The sequence below is a fragment of the Callithrix jacchus genome, chromosome 15 (assembly GCF_049354715.1).
Source record: "Callithrix jacchus isolate 240 chromosome 15, calJac240_pri, whole genome shotgun sequence".
In the NCBI taxonomy this organism is placed as follows: Eukaryota; Metazoa; Chordata; class Mammalia; order Primates; family Cebidae; genus Callithrix; species Callithrix jacchus.
Genome location: NC_133516.1, coordinates 89,418,796 through 89,436,726, shown reverse-complemented (window position 1 = coordinate 89,436,726; position 17,931 = coordinate 89,418,796). Strand labels below are relative to the sequence as shown.

The 17,931-nt window shown below is 54.8% G+C and overlaps 1 pseudogene across 1 annotated transcript; it reads right to left on the bottom strand.

Moving 5' to 3' along the window:
- Positions 1-443: 443 nt before the first annotated feature.
- LOC100391958 (AP-2 complex subunit alpha-2-like) lies at positions 444-16,182 on the bottom strand (annotated as a pseudogene). The gene is made up of 11 exons (XR_013527768.1): positions 16,092-16,182; positions 15,810-15,962; positions 12,779-12,886; positions 11,950-12,100; positions 10,575-10,743; positions 9,270-9,407; positions 6,166-6,342; positions 5,475-5,578; positions 4,863-5,092; positions 4,610-4,777; positions 444-608 (listed from the first exon to the last, which is right to left on the bottom strand). The product of XR_013527768.1 is annotated as an AP-2 complex subunit alpha-2-like (transcript).
- Between the last annotated feature and the right edge of the window lie 1,749 nt (positions 16,183-17,931).

Below are 17,931 nucleotides of genomic sequence, written 5' to 3'. Positions count from 1 at the left end.
TATCCTGCCCCAAGAGTGCCCCCACCAACCCTCTAACCCCCTCCACAGGCAGTCCAACCCTGTGTAGCTCTCCCAGCAAGCTCCCCAACCTGTCTCAGTGCAGTCCCCATGGTGCCTTTAAACACCGCCCCCCCCCGCCACCAGCAGTGTAGCACCCTATGGTAACCCTAACCCATCCTCCACCACCAGCACTGCAGCCCCAGATAGTGCCCCCAACCTGTTCCCAGACACAGGCAATGATGTCCTCTGTCTCATGAACACTGCAGCCCATAAATCAAGTTCTGAGGGGGAGTTCCACAGCAAGCCTACTACACCCACAACACGGCAGCTCCCACTCATCCCCCAAGCAGTGATCTGGGAGGTAAACTCTGCTGCCCTCAGCCACACTGGAGGTCATGGGCACAGCACCCCCCGTGCCTGTCTGCAGCACTCAGGAAACCTGACTACCTGGCAAAGCTGTCTTCTGAGCCAGGAGCGAGAGGCGTTGACAGCAGAGGCCGAGTCTGAGAACACGTCCCGCTGCTGCCGGAGGAGGGTGGGGGGCCCGCAGGGGCTGGCGGGGGGGCGGCCCCCAGACCCAGCAGGTCTGCCAACGGAGAAGGCGTAGACTGGAAAAGAAGGAATGAGAGCATCAGCACAGAGCCTCCCTGGCCCGGCTGACCCCAGACAGCTCACGTGTGCATGTCCTCCCCTACGGCACCCCCTTGGCATCCCCGAGATCCTGGAGGCTGGGACAGGTGGCACATAGGCCAGTGAGTGGCCAGAGCATGAGGGCAAACAGCCACCTTCTGAGTAGATCCCAAAGCCCAGCCTGAAGGCGACTGCACTTCAAAGATGAACCATCATTTCACTAAGATGACCTACATTTTCTCACAATGGCTGAAGGAAAAAACATTCTCAAAAAAAGTTTGCCATGAAAAGGCACAAAAAAGAAACACGTGGCTTAAGAAATAAGATCTAGCATGTCACTACCAACTGTCCTGTAAGAAAGTTCCAGAAAACGAAAAAGTAAATAACTTATTTGGGTGCAGGATCATTTCAATCATTAAGTTATGACTAAATCATTATTATTTTAATCATTTAAAAGTCTACAGAACAGATACTTTCAAAAAGTAATTACTTTCTGGCCAGTGCAGTGACTCACACTTGTAAACCCAGCACTTCAGGAGGTGGAGGCAGGAGGACTGCTTAAGTCCAGGAGTTTGAAATGAGCCTGGGCAACACAGAAAGAAGCTGTCTCTGTTTTTTTCTTTTTTTTTTTTTAGGCAGTCTTGCTCTGTCACCCAGGCTGGAGTGCAATGGTGCAATCTTGGCTCACTGTAACCTCTGCCTCCCAGGGGGAAGTGATTCTCCTGCATCAGCCTACCAAGTAGCTGAGATTATAGGCATATGCCACCATGCCCAATTAATTTTTCTGTATTTTTAGGAGAGATGGGATTTCACCATGTTGCCCAGACTGGTCTCAAACTCCTGGGCTCAAGTGATTCTCCTGTCTCAGCCCAAAGTGCTGGAAATATAGGAGTGAGCTGCTGCACCCAGCTCTATTTTTAAAAAATTAAATACTAGTAATAATGGCTCTTTTTTGTTTTGTTTCTTTGAGATGGAGTCTCGCTCTGTCTCCCAGGCTGGAGTGTAGTGGTCTCAGCTCACTGCAACCTCCACCTCCCAGGTTCAAGTGATTCTCCTGCATCAGCCTCAAAGAAGGTAGAATTACAGACTAATTTTTGTATTTTTAGTGGAGACAGGGTTCCAACATGTTGGCCAGGCTGATCTCAAACTGCTGACCTCAGGTGATCTGCCCACCTCAGCCTCCCAAAGTGCTGGGATTACAGGCATAAGCCGCCACACCCAGCCATCTATGGCTTTTAACCACTTTCTAAATTAGGAGAGCCCTTTGCCCTAGCAAATGAATTTGTACCCAAAACATTCTTTATCACAGACTGTGATACCAAGGCCAGATGCAGGCCCCAGGACAACAGGGTCCTGACACCCACTGTGGGTTCCCCATCTCCCCCTTGTCCTCAGGCCTGGGAGACCCTCCTCAGGGAGCAGACGTGGCTCCTGGGCCATGCTGGTTCATCTCTTACCTCCAACAGCAGGACAACTTGAGGGGTGAAGGTTCTGCCTACAAAAGTCCCGGACTCCAGCACATGAGGCCAAGCAGCCTCTGATCCCCACACCCATGAGCTCCCCAGCACACCCAGGGGCCCCAAGCAGCTGTATGCAGACAGAAAGGATGCTCAGAAGAAGTAAATGTTCTGGCCTCATTGATGATTTTAATAAGAGGCATTTTCGCCAACGTGACACCAAAATAAAGCCACTGCCTCTCATGGGAAAGGCACGTGTGTCGATACCACCCTGAAATAGCCCCTTCATGACCTATGCAGAAGACCCCAAGCAGGAGAATGTGCCAAGAGTGACCCCACCTCTGTCCTTCCCTCCTTCCTCACCCCCAGCCCAGTAGGGTCTCCCCATGAGCAGTGGGGATAGACTTAAAGCACAGGATAGGACCAAAGCCCACACGCCACAGCTCTCAGTCACAATGGAGGCCACTGCCTCCGTCACAGACACTCCCTAAGGAGCCCACCTGCCAGGCACCGCTGACCAGCAGGAGGGAAGCCACACTCAGAAAATCCACAGAATGAGCCCCGAAGGGTGCCCTCCAAGAAGGCACCTTACAGAAATGCTGGCCTTCATCCTTTGCAGAGGGCAGCATGCTACTCACTCCCACAGTCTAGAAGCTTCCATCTGATCCCTAAGCCACACAGTCCAGGCCAGGCACCTCCAAAGTCCACCCAGAGCCTAGCTGGGCAAACCTGGGTGTGATCTAAGGCATAGGATATGGGTACACCTCACTTAAGAACCACGTGAAAAAGACATATTAACAAGAACCACAGAGAGAGATGACAACCCTGAGCCCCCTTCTGCTCCCTCAGCGAGCTCCTCTTCAAGTCAAAGCAGCTGGAGAAGAGCAAGAGCCCCTGGTGCCTTCCCAGCCTCCAACAGGCCATCGCAGGATTCCTCGGAAGGCTTCCAGTGCCCTTGTGGAAAGCCGCCTCCCCTGGGTCATGTCTTCCTGCCCTTGCCTCCTCACCCAACTGGGGCCACGTCCTCCTCTCTGCAAGGCAGAGCCACTGCTGGCCCAGCACCCACAGGAAGGGCCCAGTGTCCACAGAAAGGGTCCAGTGCCCACAGAAAGGGCCCTGTTCCGGTAGCTCAAAGACAAATCTCCACAAGCACTGTCTCCAGAAACCCAGGTCAAGAAGCCTGAAGGAGGAGGAGAGAAGGATCAGAGGAGTGACAGAGTGGCTACTGACATGCTACCAGACAGGGCCAAAAGCAGGTCACCAGCTCTACAGAGCATGTGAGAAACACGAGCATGAAGGTGCTCAGGCGTGAAGGGAAGACGCCTACCTGGGCAGAAACAGCCATGTTTATCATGCACTCCAGGATCAGCTCACAGGCAAGTCAAGCCTCCGTAGGGCAGGCACAGCAGGGTGCCGTGACCAACAGAGAGAGGACACAGGGGATAGGGGCTGCAAACAGGGCATGAGGTGCTGGGGGGAGGGCAAACCCTTAACCCATGTCAGGCTTAGCCGAGAGGGGAAGGAGAGAGAGGCGGAGAAGGAGGGAGGGAGGAGACCCGCTGTGGGGGGAAAAGGGAGAGGAGGGGGAAGGAGAACCATCAGGCTCAGCCAGGAGGAGGAGAGGGAAGGGGAAAGAAGGGGAAGGGGAGGGAGAGGGGGAGAAAAAGGAGGAGCAGGAGCTGGCCGTTGGGTGAGATGTCAGGCCTGGATATGGGCCCCATGGCAGGCCCTGCACTACCAGCTGGAGGGGCAGGACACATGGTCAGCAAGGGCACGTGGTCAGCAAGGGCACGCAGTCAGCAAGGGCACACAAGCAGGTCCCTGACTCAGAGATGAGCTCCCTCCCAACCAGCAAAGTGCCAGGGCAGCTACTGCCATGGGAGCTGGCCCCAAAAGCCCTGCCAATACTGAGTGGCAGCACTGGATCAGCGTCCTGGAGAGGAGACCCTCTCTCCAGAACTCCTCTACTGGACAGAGACAGCCCCAATGACCCCAACAGGAGCCCTCCCTGACAGTACAGAGTGGAACAGCCAGCAAGCAGAGCCAAGCAAAAACGCAACTCTCAAAATGACACTTCTCACCCAACAAATACCACAGGACACATTCACAGTTACAGAATTACTCTCATTGCATCACACATACAAGGAAAACCAGACCTAACCGAACTCACTACAGAAAACCTCCAAGAACAGAGCAAGACAGGTCTGCCCTAAATCAACAAAGCACGTGTCAACAGCCGCCTGGGTGAGGCAGTCCTGCAGGAGAGGGGCAGCTAATCCCATAAAACAAGTCACCACAGAGGATGTGGGAGCTGAGCTGGACTCAAGACACTGGTCTGGAGAACTCGCCTCACCTAGCAGAGACAGTGGCCCCCGGTACAGGCCATCGTGGGTGTCCAGAGCCACAGCTGATGCCTGGGTTCTCAGTACACGCTGCTCCCTGACAGGCTAATGCCCTGCTGGTGCCAAGTCTTGGGGGAGAGGCCCTGACAGGTCTGGGTGCACCATAGAGGAGGGACTCACCACAGTGCTGGTGCTGGCCGGGATAGGCTCGGGGCCCCTGTTCACATCAACACTCCTCTCCCGATTGGTGTCATCCAGGTCTGTCACGGTGCTGGGGCCCTTCTTGAGCTTGGCCAGGATGGAGGACTCCCACTCCGGGAATGGAGGCATCTCCTCCAGCACAGTTGCCTTGGGAAGACAGAGTGAGCTTGAGCAGAGCCCCAACTGCCAACTCCTGACCCGGGTCACGTGAGCACAGGGTGGGGACTCCTACCAGGATGTCGGTGCTGGCCATGGTGCTAAGCCACAGGTACTCCATGGCGCGCTGCTGCAGCTCCACGTCTGCGTTCTGCCAGCTGGTCACTGTGCAGCACATCCTGGATGGTGGGCTTCACCTCCAGAAAGAGGTTCATGAACTTGATGTAGGTGGACAGGAGCAGTGTGCGGGTGGGGATGTGGCACAGGTGGAACTTGGAGTGCAGCAGGTTGAACTGGATCAGTGGGCTGTGGGCAGGGAGAGTACAGCAGGGAACCCATCAACCCCGCAGGCCTCCAGCATGACCCCGCAGACAGGGATGGCCACCAGACACCCTCGCCTGTACGACAGGCTGCTGGTGATACCCCCTCTTCCAGCTCCAGAGCCCACTGCAAGATGCCCATTCACAAGGTCAGCCGCAGACCCCGTCTCTCTATTTCCCACTAAAATCCCTGCTTTTTCTGTCCCCTGAAGGAAAACAAAATGACAGCGCCTGGAGCAGGAGCAGCTCTGCAGGGCCTCACAACAAAGCCAGCTTGTGCCTCGGGGCTGTTCCAGTGACAAGCAAGGACACCAGCCATCCTGGCCCACTGGAGCGCACACAACCCCAACGTGCACAGGGCCCCCCACCTGGATCTCGGGTTGCCGGCTATCAGGTTTCCAAACTCCCCCAGGATATAGCCACCCACTTTGACCAGGTTCTCGTGGCACGCGGGAACCTGAAGAGCCTGCGAAGCCACAAACACAAAGAGGGGCATGGCAGCCACGTGGCCAGAGTGAAGACGAGGCAGGCTGCACCCCGTGCCAGCAGCAGCCCTCAACTTCCTGAAAACCCCAGTCTGAGCCCACCCCCCGCTCCCCCAGCCCCCCACCCCCGCCTTCCTGCAGCACCCTCAGGTCCTGTGTCAGCAGCAAGGAGCCAGAGGCTGCCACGCACTGGCCTGCCCTGGAGGGAGCTGCAGCATCCTGAACAGGCTGCAGCTGGGTAGGTTCTGCTAGTGGCCTCACGGCACACCACCCTGGTGGCCTAATTCTCTCCATGGACAGGCACACCCCACCCTGCAGGCACGGCATGCTCTCACACACACAGAGGCCAGCTTTCTCAGGTGGCCCCAGAGAGCGACAGTTTGAAAATCAGGGTGAGAAGAAACTGGGATTCAGCCAGGGACACCAGCAGCAGAGGAGCCAGAGCCTCAGGGAAGAGCTGAGGGGCATGAGGGGTCAGCCACAGCCCCCGGTACCTTCACCCAGGCCGGCTGGGACCACTATTCATCTTCCATGACTCCCCCTACCCCAATCCTTCCTGGCAGTCCTGTGGGCCTAAGGTCTTGGCCGCGTAGCCCTGCACGTCATCCCAGTTGATGACGATCTGAATGACTTGGTACCACACCTCTTCACTCACATAATTGCCAGCGATTCGGAGCAAGTTCAAGATGGTGTCCATGTACCAGGTGTAGTCCACCACGTACTTCTTGGCCAGGATGGCGACCTTCAGCACCTGCAGGGGATCGGTGGCTGAGGGTGGACACCTGCAGGCCATGGCAATCCCAAAACCAAACTATCACCCAACATCAAAGTGAGGGTTTCAGAAGCACCTATATGTCTACAAAAGTTGGGGACACACAAGGAGCTGCACTAGATTCTCAAAAAAACGCCAGGAACCCAGAAAGTTTAACATTCCCTGACTTAAGCAAGTTAAGCCAGCCTGAATCCCAGGAAAAGGCGGAGCCCAGTGCACAGGCAGCCACGACTGCAGCCAGGCCATCTCCCACCTGGGCCCTTCTCTCCTGAAGCCCCAGCACCTGGCCGCAGCGCCCTCTGACCGTGCCACCCTGGGGTCCTGGCAGCCGCTTCTCTGATGGTTTCCTCCTGCTCCAGCCAATCTTTCCTGTGAGTCTCACCTGGGGGTACCCCTTCTGCCCGTCTCTGGCTCACTCTCACAGGAGACTCACCACTCCTTTACCCCAGGCACCTGGAGGCGCCTGTCCAGCCCATACCCAAGTGGCAGCCACACGCATGGAGCTCTGCCAGGCTGTCAAACACCAAATTAATCTTCCCAAAGTCACCTCACCTTACACCAACCCCATCCAGCTGCCAACACCAATGCTGGCAGGCATCAACACCACATACCTCCCAAGGACACCCCCCAAATGCCCTGCCGCCCCCTCCCCATGCCCTGCCACCCCCTCCCACGCCCTGCTGCCCCCCATGCCCTGCTGCTGGCCTCTCAGATACTAAGACTGTGCCTCCCCAGAGTCCCTCCCTGGAGCCTGGACCCCGAACTCCATGATACTTTCAGAGCATCATTCCAAAATGCTTGCCTCTGAGCCCTGCCTCAGCCTGGGGCTGTGCACAAGGGCCCTCATGCCTCACTGGCAGGGTCCCACGTACCCCTCTACCCGTCTCACATGCCCTGCTCCCCACCCTCAGCTGAGCCACCCACCACCCCTCCACAAACTGCTGCTCTGCCCTCTCAGTGGCACCTGCAACATCATCCTCTCCAGACCAGGCCACTCCCACCTCCTGCAGAAGTCCACACAGCACCCCCAGTGTGTAATGCCCCCTGAGGCCCTGGAACATGGGGCACTTCATCCAGCCATCCCACCTACAGCACAGCGACTCTCAGCCCTGCTCTTAATCCATGCCCCTCCACAGATGAGAAGGTGCAGAGTAGGAGAAGTGGGCCAGGTCCGGTGTGGACACCCAGCACCTAGCACAGCCACAGAGAACACGCTCTGCCATGCCTGGCTGTAGAAATGGGGTGTGGGGAGCACCACTCAGGCTGAAACGCAGCACCTGTTACTCCCCACAGCAGGAGCAGTGAGGTCACTGCTCATCACACCTGTCTTACTCCTCACGGCAGGAGCAGCTGAAGTCACTCACCGCACGTGTCTTACTCCCCACAGCAGGAGCCAGCTCAGGATTGCCCCTCATTGCATAGAGGGGCAAGAGCAGACGCTGGGCTGACGAATGCCTGGGACTTCAAACTCTGCACAATAGCACTCCAGATGCACACTGCTTCTGTCTGCTCAGAACACTCAGGATGATCAGGAATGAGGCTCCTGTGACAGCCGTCCCCAGAGGCAGCCCCACCCCACCACAGGTGTTGAGACAAGGCCACACTGCCCCAGCCAGCTCAGAGAGGGACCTCTGGCCATAGTCAACAAGCACCTGCCTAGCCACTCCACAAACAGGACCCGCTCAGCCCTGCCATACACCAAACCCACCCCATGGGGCCTGCCCTTGGGGCCTCCTGCCAGGAGTCAGACCACCCCATCCCGTCCCCCTCACCCTCCCAGGCTCACTGTCCTGGAGGGGGACAGTGCAGCGGGAGAGCCACCTCCTGGTCCCTGCTCTCTGTAGGTGCAGCACCTCACTGAAGCTCAGTCTGTGGTCATTTCACCCTCGGCACCTGGGCCCTTCTGTTCACTCAAAGATCCCTGAAAACCTAAGAGTCTCTCACCTGGGCATGACCACGCACACCTTCCCAGGGCAACCCTGTCACCTGCCACCAGCTCCAACCCTGACTCTTGGCAAAGCTCCCACGGAGGCCTCAAGCTGCACTTTGCCCAAAAACAAAAATAACAAAGCGCTTCCTATACAATGGAGGCGCTGTCTCAGCCTCAACCACAGCAGCCAGCCTCCCACGAGGACACAAGGGTCCCCGTTAAACCCCACCATCCAGACACAGTGAGCCTGAGAGGCCTGTGAGCATGGCGGAGGCCTCAGGCCCTCTTCTCTGCTGACCATGTGGCCTCCACAAGGGTTTCTGCCCTCAGGTTTTCAGTCATGCTCAGCCTTCAGCCATCTGGCAGGTGTGCACACCTACTCTGTGATAAAAACAACATGGGAAACTAAGCTATGGCCTAGATCACATCCCTCCAAAGATCAAGAGACACACACACAAAAGCCAAGCCACGAAGGATTAATTCAGGGGCTCGAATGCAACACAGTTAAGAAGAATTCTGCTCAGAGAAGTCTAGACTTGTGCAACCCCAGCATAGGCACTGCAGCCTCACTCAGACCCAGGGCTGCAGTGCCACCACTGAAAAGGACAGGCAGGACAGATAAGCCGCACGGGGCAGCATTTTAGTTACCTTCATGACGAAATGACTCCACCAAAAATGCTAATTTTTTAAAGACAGGGTCTCACTGTGTTGCCCAGCCTGGAGTGCAGTGACATGATCTCAGCTCACTGAAGCCTCAACCTCCTGGCCTCAGGTGATCCTCCTGCGTCAGCCTCTGTAAGCTGGGACCACACCCAGCTTGAAAATGTGAACTAAAACACAGAGGCAGAGGAGCCTGTAGCCAGCATCTCACGGGTTCTCAGCCAAGCCTTGCTGGACAGAATCACAGAGCACTAAGGAAATCCTGCAGTGAGATTCGTGTCTGTGGCAGGAGAGGACTCAGAGGACCAGAACTCACAATTTCTTCTCGAATGGAGTAGTTGGCTATCTCCAGATAGCTCAGCAACTCGGCCATGTTCTGTGGGGCATTGCTGCAGTCGCACATGGTGTAGAGGAGGTCCACGGCCCGCTGCTGCATGCTCACGTCCCGCTCAGTCTGGGGAACAAGGCACAGAGTAAGAGGCCACAGGAGCAAGGCCCAGGCTGGGGGACAGGCCTGGCACCGCGTCTCAATGCCCACTCTGAGCTTCTCTCAGACACACATCCAGGTCCAGGGAGTACAACAGGCTCCAGCCACGCACAGTCCTCCCTCCCCAACACACCAGCCCCTCCCACTCCCTGCACTGAGGTGCGTGGGTCTGGACAGCCCAGAATCGAGCCCAGTGCCCTCGCTGACTCCTCCCTCCGCACAAGCCAGCTTCACTAGGACCGAGCACACTGCCTGGTGCGGGCCATCAAGGCCTCCCCTCCGTGCGGCCAAAGACCCCACTGCCTCTGGCACTGCCATGGAGCTGTTCCAGGTTCTCAAACCCCACCCCGGAGCCTGAGCTGACGAGCCCCCCATAGGATCTACAGCATGAGAAAGACTGAGGCATGCACAGCTCTGCTACCAGCAAAGGACAGGGGAGTGGCCACCAGCAGCCCTAGTGTTGGCCGTGTGCAAATGAGTGTCGGCCTTTCTGACAACAGGGAGTGAAGTAAAACTAAAACACACACCAACCAAGGCCAAGAAGAATTCAGACCAAATGCCACCACGAGCCCTTGTATGCCACCTGGGACGCCCGTGAGCTGCACGCAGACACACGGGGCAGTGGGGGCAGCCCTGCCACAGCCCAAGGCTGGCTCAGATGGGGAATGTGGTGGACACACCTCAGGCGACCTCACATGGAGTAAACCCTCGGGGGCCGCTCTGGAGACTCACAAAGGCTGGCAACAGACAACCTCAACTGGGCTCTTCCAACTCTGAAATTTTAATCCTCGAGGAAAGTGAGTTTCCTTTGCAAAAGGGGAGTTTTCTTGGAGATAAGGTAAAAAAATTTAATCTTTCTACGAAGAAGAACCATTTCTACTTTTTGCAGGACAGCACATGGGGGCCTGCCCACAGCAGGGAAAGGGCTGCCGTGGAAGCTATGCTCAGCCTAGCCAGGAGGCAGCGTGGCCCTGAACAGTGGTGTGCCCTCCTGAGAGCAGGTGTCAGGTGGAGGCCAGCAGCACCAACACCACCTCCATCTCTGCGGGGAGCCAGGAAGCACTGTGCCCCCAGCCTTCACAGGAAGACCCATGGCACCTGCAGAGGGAGTGAGCAGACCCCGAGGACAGGAACTTGCCTTCAGGGCATTGATCTCTCGATGTGCGTCTTGATGGCCTCGTGGGAGAACTCCGAGCTGGCCAGCGTGCACATGCTCTCCAGGGCCAGGTAGCACAGGTTGGTCTCCCGGTGCTGCAGGAACTGGCCCAGCTGGTTGCAGGCGTGGATGAGCAGGTTCTGTTCACTGTGTGGAGGGAGGGGAAGTGGAGGCGGTTTCCTCAACACACGCGACACAAACTGGACAGAACCCACATTCCCTGACGGGTCCAGATGGCAGACAGCAAAGTCACACCACACTCCCCACCACCGTGCTGCTCAGGTGGGAATCCGGGGGCTTCCCCAAATGCGGATACCCGACCCCTACCACTGACATCTGTGTTGCATCCATTCTGTGCCTCCCCACAGTGAGAGTTGCAGCCCGTGTGTCCGCCGGAGCCTTCCCAGCACTTCCTGAGCCTCAATCTGCGTCAGGCCTGTGGGAGGCCGGTCAAGCTGTGACCCGCAATGGCCTGTCAGCCAGAGGCACCAGCCCAGGGCAGGGAGAAGGCTGAGGAGGCGGGGAGAGCAGCTGCCACTCTGACTCTACTGTCTCCTCAGGATGTGGCTTCTCCTCGTGTGACAACAGAGCTTTCTCTAAAATGGGAAATTTCAGTTTTAACAGCCCCCAATTCTGAAGCATGACTCTCAAACTACATTTTTGTCATGGGAAACTACATTTGTAAAAATGCTACAGTAGCTGATGGGTGGTACCCACTAGCTGTAGAGAGCCTCTGCCCACAGCCTGGCATGTTCCCTGGTTATCGGGAGCCTGCTGGGAGCTGCCATCTCATTCTCACAAGACCCTAAAGCATGGCACCACATGCCAGACCCACGCCAGACCAGAAGTACTGCATTGCAGGAGCTGAACAGAAAAGGCATGGGGATAGAGGAGGCAGACCCTCCAGCTTGCACTGCGGCCACCCGCCCTGTGCCTCTGCTCCGTGTGGATGGGCAGGGCTGTCTCCAGCACTGCCCTGGCACCTTGGACCCACCAAGTGCAGCTTCATGCCCAGCAAAGCCACAGGACACGTGTGTACACACCTCCCACCCTCCCTGTCTCCTCTCTGTTCCATCACATGAGAGGCCCATCAGGAGTGGGGACGCTCAGGGAAGGAGGAGAAGGCCTGTCGAAGATGAGGCCACAGTAAGCTAAGCAATCCATGGTGAGCTCAGAGCAGGAGGGGCCGGTTGCAGAGAAAGAAAAAAAGGGTCCAGCAGGGATCACATGGGCAGGATGAAAGGGAGGCCCGTGGATAAACTAACTAGGCGTGATCTGCCCAGTCTCATGCCAGTAAGAAGGAGCACGTGCACGTGCACAAGGTGAAGGTGTCTCCTCAGACGGCCGACCTACCTGTCGTGGTGAATGATTAAGCTGATGGCTTCAAAGAGCACAGCATTCTTGGCATTGGAGTGCTGGACCTTCTTCAACTTGGGCGGTTCTTGAGCTTTGTTCAGGATGGTCTCCAGGCACTCCGTCAGGTGGCCTCGAACTGCTGGGTCTTCTGGGCAAGATAGAACAGTGCTCATCAGGCTCCCGTGGCTTGCAGCCCACCCCTCCCTACCCTCCTGCTACACCCATGTATTGTGAGAGCATTTTTAATACTCACATTTGTGTACCCAGCTGGGAGCATTTACAAAACTGACAAAGGCTGGGCGCTGTGGCTCACACCTATAATCCCAGCACTTTGGGAGGCTGAGGTGGCCAGATCACCTGAGGTCAGGAATTCAAGAACAGACTGGCCAACATGGTGAAACCCCATTTCTACAAAAATGCAAAAATTAGCCAGGCATGATGGCAGATGCCTGTGATCTCAGCTACTCAGCAGGCTGAGGTGGTAGAATCACTTGAACCCAGGAGGCAAAGGTTGCAGTGAACTGAGATCACGCCACTGCACGCCAGCCTGGGACACTCTATCTCAAAAAAGTAAAAAAGAAAGAAAGAAAGAAAACCTTCTACACAAATCTGATACTATAAAAGCACAAAGAGACGCAAACCCTAACAAAAGTGTAGGCTCTGCAATAACTCTACGAAAGTCAGGGCGCACGGCAGCACCAGGAGCAAGGCCCACGAATCTGGACATGGGGCCAGTTACACACCTCTTAAAGTCATCAACCAACCACTTGAATCTGAGACAGGGAATCAGTTGGTGCAGCTTCAGGAGCCTCGGCCTGCGCATTACCTGGGGGTGGGTAGCACTGTGGCAGCCTCAGCAGTTTGACAGACAGCAGGGAGCTGGGACAAAATAGTAAGTGCAATCCTAAAGATCTGTTGATGCGGACGTCATGATCTGTAAGAGCACAGGCAATAAGACACCATGCCCGGCTGCCCGGCAAGAGTCCCCACTGTGAGGACCCAAAGAAAAGCCACACTCACTCCTCCGATCAGGCCTGAGCTGGAAAAACAGTTTTGTTTCACATGCCAAGAGTGTCTGACACTGCTTGGGACCCCTTGGGGTCGCTGTGAGAGGTGGTACACATGCCACCCAGCTGAATGGCAGCCCACACTCAGTACAAGATACCACAGCACCTGGATTTGAAACTCCAGTGTTTCCTTTGTGGACTGGAACATGAATGAAACTCGGGCCGGGTACGGTGCCTCACGCCTATAATCCCAGCTCTTTGGGAGGCCGAGGTGGGCGGATCACCAGGTCAAAGGATCGAGACCATCCTGGCTAACATGGTGAAACCTCGTCTCTACTATAAATACAAAAATTAGCTGGGTGTGGTGGTGCACACCTGTAGTCCCAGCTACTCGGGAGGCTGAGGCAGGAGAATTGCTTGAACCCAGGAGGCAGAGGTTGCATTGAGCTGAGATCATGCCACTGCACTCCAGCCTGGAGCCTGGCGACCAACTGATATTCCATCTCAAAAAGAAAAAAAAGAAACTCAACACAGAGAGTGCGCTAGGCTCCTCAGAAGGAATAAGTATACCCCCAAGAAGCCAGCACCCTGACCCAACCCCACAGCCCCATGGTCCCCCATAGGCCGCCCAGGCGCTGAGCTCGAGGAGGCATCTGCCTGCCTCACTCACATCCCATCTCTCTCTCCAACGTGGCCCTTGGCTTGGCAGATCCTCCAACAACCTCTTGAAGAAACGAATATCACTACAGCCTCCATCCATTTCCACTGACAGCCCGGTGACTCCTGTTTCCAGGAGGTCAGGGTAGTTCCTCCCTTCCTACAAAGCTCATGTGTGACACTTAGGCTTTAGGTGAACCTATCCAGAAAAGTTCACCCTGACTCCTGCCCTAAGCTGCAAGATGCCATCCCAGATGTGGGTCACAGACACCTGCTGCAGGGAAGTGAGCTCTAGGCTGTCTGTCAAAGAGAGGGCTGAAAGGCACAAATGCAAAGCAGAAAAGGCAAGAATCACACCACTTATGTGACAGAGACACGGCCAGTATAAGCTGTCTCTCAAACATGTATGCAGCTAAAGCCAGGCTCACAGAAAAATTTATAGCCTTAAACATACAGATTTGAAACAAACATAAAGAGCAGAGCAACAAAAACTCATCTCAAGGGTTTAAAAAGCGACTAACAAATTAACCTAAAGGAAAGGAGGCTGGAGCAGCACTTCGGGAAGCCGAGGCAGGTGGATCACCAGAGGTCAGGAGTCCAAGACCCAGCCTGGCCAACATGGCGAAACCTTGTCTCTACTAAAAATATAAAAATTAGCTGGACATGGTGGGGGGTGGGGGGGTGGGTGCCTGTAATCCCATCTACTTGGGAGGCTGAGGCAGGAGTCACTCGAACCCAGGTGGAGGCTGAAGTAAGCCAAGACTGCTACTGCACTCCAGGCTGGCAGAGCAAGACGCTGACTCAAAAAAAGAGAAAAAGAAGAAGAAAATATGCACATTTCTCAACTTATAAAATAAACTGAATTCATAATCAGAAAGTTTCCCACAAAGAAAACTCCAAATTCAAACAGTTTTACCAGTTAATGATAAGAACTGTTTGGCAAACTAGAGAAAGGAACTTCTTTAATGTGATCAAGAGGGCCAACAACAAAAAATTCTAGAGCAGACATCATACCTAATGGTGAAATACTCGACACAAAAAAAGGACAACCCAGGGTAAAAATTGGTAAGAGTCTCAGGCCCTTCACAAAACAAGATACCCAAACAGCCAATCAACACGCGGTTTCTCAACCTCACTGATAATCAGGAAAATGTAGATTTAAATCACAAAGAAGCTGATTGCCATGGTGATGCCTGCAATCCTAGCAGTCTGGGAAGCCGAGACAGGCGGACTGCTTGAGGACAGGAGTTTGAGGCCAGCCTGGCCAACATGGTGAAACCTCATCTCTACTAAAAATACAAAAATTAGCTGGGCATAATGGTGCAGCCTATAATCTCAGCTACTCAAGAGGCTGAGGCAGAAGAATCTCTTGAACCCGGGAGGCCGAGGCTGCACCACTACACTCTAGCCTGGGCGTCAGAGTGAGATGCTATCTCAAAACAAAACAAAACAAAACCCCCAAGGGGCTAACACCAGCACATGCCATGCCCACGCCTCCTGCTTCTGGGAAGGCTGGGTAGACCACGGGGGAAGCTGGTCTGGCACCACCTGTCTCCTCAGGTTCAGGAGCTGCAGCCCCTAACTGAGCCATGCCACATCTCAACAGACACCCACAGCATCTCATGTAAGTGGAAACCAAGGGACATCCAAGACTGCTCACGCTAGAGGGACCACAGCAGCCCCAGAGAGCAAGGACCTAAGTGTTCAAGAGGACAGGAGGTCAACTGCAGGGGTCAGTTCACACAACCAATTCTATGCAGCATCAAAAATGAACATGTAACAGCTGCACACAAAACAAACACTTCACCATGTTGAACAAAACAAAAGAATGTGTGCTGCACATCCACCTACATAAAACTCAAAACACAAGGCTGAACAGCAGGCGTTAGCGCACACACCAGCCTGTGGGTCCAAAGGCAGAGCCAGCAGTGCCTCCCCATGGAGGACACGGGCCCTGGGTGCCACCCCTCCACCCAAGTGGTACTGGGTGCCTGCTCACACGACAGGAATACGGAACTGGGCTTCCATACAGATGGGACAGCTCCAAATTAAGAAGAAGGTTGAAAGAGAAGCCAAGTGGGTTTTCACCCCTGAATTTACAAACTGACCACATGCCTTGCATTCTAAAAGTAAGCTAATAAATAAATGAGACAAAACACACCCTAACTTCTGCTCCCCCACAAACAGACTTACTCTGCTTAGCGTAGAGACAGCCAGAGACACGGAGGTTTTAAACTCTTCTGGTTCTCTGTGCTAGAGTGGTGATCAGACTTGTGGCTGCAGTTACCACACCCTGAAAGAAAATGCACACACACAACAGACAGTTAAAACACTTGAAGCTAAATGCTCAAGTTAACTCATCTTCCAAAAAAAACCTGAAGCCAACCAGCAACATGCCAGCAGCCCATGGCCACTTCAGCCTACTTGGAGAGACCAACCGTGTAGGTTTTCTTTCTCCAGCTTCTCCTTAAACACTGGGAAACTCAGTTATGCTCAGCCGAGATCCCGCCAGCGTGAAGAGCCAGAGGGCGGTGCTCAGACACAGGTCAAGTATGGGGCTGCACATGTCACCAGGCGTGCTGCCCTCTCCTGGCCTGGCCTCCACTGTGGCCTGCACTCGTGCCTCTGATCTAATCATTCCAAGTTCACTGCAGTAGGAGACACCACCTTTAGACTGATTTAAATCTTTACAATCCAGAAGTGTGAGACCGCAGAAAAAAAGCAGCTGAAGAAGTCCTTTCCCATTCTCCTTTTTGGAAAGTGGTCCTGGCAGTCACTGAACCACTGTCTGGATGAGGCCACCAGGCCCAGCACATGAGTCCTCCCTCCCTGCTCCTCCTGGTCTCACTGAGAACAGATTCAGACCCCAGGTAATAAGGGGTCCTCCCCAAAGCACCAGACAGCCTGTTACTGTGCCAGCACAAGCACTAGGGATTCAGTCACTCACACTTCTTGAAAGAAGACTTCAGTACATAAAGACGTTCTCCCACAAATATTTAAATAAACGATACCTATTCAGTCTGAAAATGCAAACAGTTCAGGAAATATTGATTTGTGCCAGCACAGTGGCTCACACCTGTAATCCCAGCACTTTGGGAGGCCAAGGCAGGTGGATCACCTGAGGTCGGGAGTTCAAGACCAGCCTGACCAACATGGAGAAACCCTGTCTCTACAAAAATACAAAATTAGCTGGGTGTGGTGGCAGGTGCCTGTAACCCCAGCACTTTGGGTGGCCAAGGCAGGATCAAGCTCAAGGATCACTTGAGCTCAGGAGTTTAAGACCAGCCTGGGCAACATAGCGAGACCCCAACTCTACAAAAAACACGATCATTAGCCAGGCATGATGGTGGTGCACGCTTATAGTCCCAGCCACTAGGGAGACTGAGGTGGTAGGATCACTTGAGCTGGGGAGGTTGAGTGCACTGTGATGGCATTACTGCACTCCAGGCTGGGCGCCAGAGCAAGACCCTGTTTCAAAAAAAAAAAAAAGAAAAAGAAAATCATTAAGTCAACTATATGGCAGATAACAAGGAAAAAAATCAACACATCAGACAGGAAATTAGCTTTTTTCCTCCCTCAAATTAAATATAGGGGGCAGCCTCCGAAAGCCAAGAGGAGGTTCTGCACACAGAAGTCAAATTCATTGGTGGACCGGAAGCCCACCCTGCACCCTGCACCCCCTCCCTTCCAAGTCCTCTTAACAATTCAAGCCTTCTTGGCTAGCCTGTTTCACGGTTCGGTTCCACCCCAAGGGGACAGACATATGGCTGAGAACGAGGTCCCTGACTGGAGCAGCCAGCAGCAGCCAACCCACACCCCAACAATGGCTCCTGTTCCGATTCCCTCCGGGAATGAGTCATTTTAATCGTCGTAGGTGAGATCTAGCCAGGAGATAATAAGCGGCCAGAACCCAGGTCACAAGGCTGTTTCCTGGGAAGAGGCCGATTTCCAGATTTCTGCTCCCAAAGCTAAAACCCACGCCGTTTTGGGAAAGGTTGGGTTAAATGCTCCACTACCAGAAAGACCGAGGTGACATCATGCTGGAGAGGGGCGTCTGGGCCCGGGAACCCCCTCGGTGGTGCCGCAGCCACCGCGCAGCCCAGCGACCGGGAGTGCGCATGTGGATGAAGAACCGTGCCCTGAACCCCCAGGCCTCGCACCCCCAGACCCTGGATCCCACCCCGCACCCCCAGACCCAGGGCCCCGCCCCGCACCCTGGCCTGCATCCCCAGACTCGACACCCCAAGACTCCGAGCGCCGCCTGCACCCTCAGACCAAGAGCCCCGCCCCGCACCCTGGCCCGCACCCCGAGACC